Here is a 4,899-nt window from a genome sequence, read left to right on the forward strand (position 1 = left end):
GCCCCGATACCCAAACCAGTGAATTGCCAACTGGCCTCTCGGAAAACCCAGCTGCTGGCCTTGCGCTCGAGCTGCGGCCCTCCTCTCGGCCCAGAAGACAAAATAATGTCCCACGATCCATGCTTCACGCCCTGGGGGGAAAAAACAAATGATGAGGGAAGTCCGACAGAGACCCCCACCCCAGCCCAAATAACACAGAGATCGTTACAGTACAGCCAGTTACAAGTCGCTCATCCCCAGCCTACATACACATTTTTTTTTTTTTTTTTGCATAAAACGGTCCCCAAACTCATTATTCCAACAGACCCAATCGGACATAGGAACGGAATCGTACTGATTCCCACCTCCCGATCCGTTTCACCACCTCGTCCCCCAATCCCAACCGAGCCGCCTCCGTGGCAGCCCCAATACGGAACGAGTGTGTTCCAAATCGTTCAGCATGAAGCCCTAACTTGCCCAAGCCCAACCGAAAAACTTTCGTGAACTGAAACCGAGAGAGGGAGGATCCGTCGGCATGCACCAACAAGGAACCCCCCATCACTGGCCTCCGTGCCAAGTACTCTGCCGTAGCAGCCAACGGGCACAAAGCCGAGCCCGGCAAGGCCCCCAGTGCCACGTCCCGGCCCACGCCGCGGACATCCGTTTTGGAGCTGCCCAGGTGCACCACCACCTTCCCATCCGAGACACGAACCCCCGAAAATTGCAAGCCCCCTTGCACCATCTTATTAGCGCTCACCAATTCCCCAATTCGGAATGCCCCAAAAAACGCCAAAATAAACGCCACCTTAAACAGAGAAGCCTCGAACCCATCGAAACAGATTTCAGGCAACAAACCCACTAAATCCCCCAGTAGTCGAACCGACACCGGGCGCCTGGTATCCGGCGACCTGCGTCCCTTGCGATAGCCCTTCAGGGCCTGCCTGATAATGAAGGACTTAGTAAAGTCCTCCTTCCCATGCCATCTGAACCAAAACGCCATCGCCGCCATGGACCTGTCCACCATGGCAGGTGACGCCCTTTTTGCCAGCAACTGACAAGTGTACCACAGGAAAGCATCCCGCAGGGCCTCCCCACTGTCCACGGCCAGCCCGTCCAGCGACCGCTCCCACAGGCCCCAAACCTTACTGTACGAGGTCCAAGTGGCCGGTGCCAGAGAAGCCTTCACAAGTCCTCCAAGCAGGATGTTCCCAGCTGCCAAATCTCGTCCGGGCAAGCCTGCCCGTCCTTCGAAGCCCCCGGCGCCACCAGCCAGAATCGGGACCACTGAAAACGAGAGAGCATCAGCCACCTCATTCAAATAACCGGGAACATGCCGCGCGCGAAAAACAACATTCCGAGACATACACAGCAATACCAATCGTCTAAGCAGCCTAACCACCGGCCTGGAGGCCGCAGACTGACGATTCACCGCGTGAACCACCGCCATGTTATCCGAGAAAAAGACCACTTTCCGATTACGCAGCCTGTCGCCCCATAGTGCCATCGCAACCACTAACGGGAATAACTCAAGGAAAGCCAAGTTGCGCATAAGAGGGCTCGAACCCCAAGAGTCCGGCCACCTCTCCGCACACCAACAGCCACCAAAGTATGCCCCAAAACCCACACTACCCGAAGCATCCGTGAAAAGCTCAAGCTCGGCCGATGACTGGCCCTCCTGCCTGAACAACACAGTCCCATTAAAATCCCGCAAGAAGGCATCCCAAATGCCCAAATCCTCCTTCATGGCCGCCGACACCCGGATGAAATGGTGCGGAGACCGAACCCCCGCAGTAGCAGCCGACAGGCTGCGACTGAAAACCCTTCCCATCGGGATTACCCGACACGCAAAATTGAGCAGCCCAATCAAAGACTGGAGCTGCCGCAGAGTAACCTTGCGCGCCCCCGCCACAGCGGCCACCGCCCCCCGAAGCCTGTCCAGCTTATCCCGAGGCAGCCTGCATTCACCCAACCCAGAGTCAATCTCCAGACCCAGGAAGCTCAGACACGTGGTCGGGCCTTCAGTTTTGTCCGCCGCCAGCGGAACCCCGAAGTGGCCCGCCACCCACTCAACCGTCCGCAGCAGGCGCAGGCATTCCAAGGAATCAGCCGGCCCCACGCACAGAAAATCATCTAAATAATGTACAATAAAACGATTCCCTGCTTCCACCCGTACCACCCATTCGAGAAAAGTGCTAAATTTCTCAAAATAGGAGCACGAGATGGAACAACCCATGGGCAGGCACAAGTCCACGAAGTAGTCCCCTTCGAAGAAACACCCCAGCAGGTGATGACAGTCCCGGTGGACCGGCAGCAGCCGAAACGCGGCCTCAATATCCACCTTCGCCATCAGAGCCCCACGCCCGGCCCGCCGGACCAAATCGACCGCCCGGTCGAAAGATGCATAAGACACCGAGCACAAGTCCTTATGAATACCGTCATTCACCGACTCACCCTTCGGGTACGAGAGATGATGAATGAGCCTAAATTTATCCGGCTCCTTTTTGGGAACCACCCCGAGTGGGGAAATCCCCAGGCCTTCCAGCGGAGGCACTGTGAATGGGCCCGCCATGCGGCCTAGCCCGACTTCCTTGCCCAGCTTCTCCCTGACCACGTCCGGGAAGTCAGCCACAGACTTCAGGTTGCGCAGCCTTCCCGATCCCCCCTCCCGCTCCTGAAACGGAATGAAAAACCCCCTCTCAAAACCCGCCCGGAGCACAGCGGCATCCGCCCTGTTAACGTAGCGGCTTAGCCATGGCTCCATCGCGCTTAGCCTCACTGGGGTTAAGCCCAGGGGAAGCGGATGCTCCCCCTCCACCGGCCGCGGCCGCAGCGCCGGCGCCACCGGACTTCCCTTTCTTGAAGCAGCGGTTGAGCCCATGAGCGCCTCCACAGCCGGAGCACTCGTGCTTGAAGCGACAGGTGGTCCCCCATTTGCATTGGCCCTCATTATAGAGCCAACATAAGCCCTTTGGTAAGGCGGCCGACGAGGCGGGCTGCCCCCTAGCGCCGGCCGAGTTCTGAAAGGGCTGCGCCTTTTGCGCCATCATTAACTTCATCCAGAGCGGCAGGTCCATTTGGTCCCACCGCATACCCGGGTTAGCCGCCAGCCGCTGCCTAAACTGCTCATCGTACCGCCACCACGCCAACCCTCCGTAGGTCCGATACGCTTCCCAAATACCATCCAAATAACAAAACAGCGAGGAGCATAACCCCGGCGATTTCTCGCCGAGCACGCTAGCCAGCACGCAAAAGGCCCTCAGCCAATTCCCGAAGGATTTCGGAATCTTGCGATACCGCTTCCTCTTCTCCTCCTCCTCCTTCTTCTCGTCCTTCTTATCCTCCTCCTTGAGGTCTATAAAGTCCTCCAAGGGGAGGAGGGAGAAGATCTCACAAAACTCCCCCTTCCATATCTTATCCTTCACTTCCTGCTTCAAATGGACCCCCAACGGGCCCGCAAACGACACGTACGCGTGCTGTCTAGCCGCGTCGGGAATGCCTCCTGTCAACTCAGCCCTCTCGCTCCCAATCTCCCCCACGTCCTGCGGCAACACCATATCCCCGCCCGAACTAGGCCCAGTGGAGTTCCCAACCCTCGAGCCCGTAGCCCCAACGCCCGTGGCCCACACCTGACCAATGCCGCTAGTGTCACCCCCCGCCCCCAATGAGTGGAGTAGTGCCTGAAGTGTGTTAATTAATGCGTTAGAGTGTAATGACCCACTGGACTCACCGGCCAAGCCCCCCGAAACCGGGACGGCGGGGGCTGCAGTGCGGATCGCCCGACATCCAGGAAGAGGAACTTCCGCTGCTGTCTCGCCGACCGGGGAGCCCACCCGGTGATCAGCCTGCGAGGAGGCGGAACGGCTCCGAGACCTAGGACAAGGAGAAGAAGTCCTGGGTAGGGTGTAACGGACATCAATACCCCTCCCGTCACGACCCCGGGAGCGCCTGCTCTGTACCGAAGCCTCCCGCTGACCTCTACCACCACGTGGCACCCTGGGACCCCTGGGGCTACGACTCCTCCCGTCTCTACTAGCAGGCCGCCCCTGCCGACCATACCTAGGGGCTGCCGCACATTCCCCTGCAGAGCTGTCCGAGGGGGAGCAGTGCCGACCCGACCTCCCCCGCGCCTCCCGGGACCCCTGCGACCTAACGGGTGATGGACTATCGCTACCACTCTCAGAATCCGGGCCCCCCCGCCGCCCGACCACTACCGAGGATCCCGATCCCCGACCTCCGGCATTCTTCCGACTGACCGCTTCCGAAACCCCTTTACCTGCGCCTATCCCCACTGCCCCTTTACCCTTACCCCCCTTCTGACTAGACCCCGACAGCCCGGACCTACCCACCACCCCTACGGGGGACCCGCTATCCGACCTGGCCACCTCTCGAGACCCCCCCCTGCCCCTGGAACTCACCCCTTTCGATCTACGCTTACGCTTAGGGGCCCCGGGACCCTCCCCCCTTAGGACTAAAGCCTGGGCACCCCCCACTGGCCTACTCCCACCTCTCTCCGTGGCAGAGCTCCCCTTAACAACCTTCCCGCCAAGAGGGCCCCGGCCGGAGCCCCCTGCACTTGCCTGCTGCCTCCCAGGCCGGCCATGCGGTCTCCCGGATCTGGCCTCGTCCTCCTCGGTACACTCCGATGGGGGGGAAGCCCGCCCCGACCTCCCCTCCGTGGGTCTTGCAACGCCAGGGGGCCGCCCGGCCACGTCCGACCCGACAGCAGCAGCGCCCCCGTCCACGACATCCTTCTGCCTCCGAGTGCTCGTCCGAGGCTCCGTCCGCACGCGGGGAGGCAAGGCCTCGACCACGCGGCTCCCGGGCCTGCTGCCGGTCGCAACCGGAACCCCACTGCTACTGGGGACAACTTCACCGGGCCCCGTGCCCGGGCTCAGCCTCCTCGGGGGCCTCCGGGCCCTG

The sequence above is a fragment of the Pelobates fuscus genome, chromosome 2, assembly GCF_036172605.1.
Source record: "Pelobates fuscus isolate aPelFus1 chromosome 2, aPelFus1.pri, whole genome shotgun sequence".
NCBI lineage: Eukaryota > Metazoa > Chordata > Amphibia > Anura > Pelobatidae > Pelobates > Pelobates fuscus.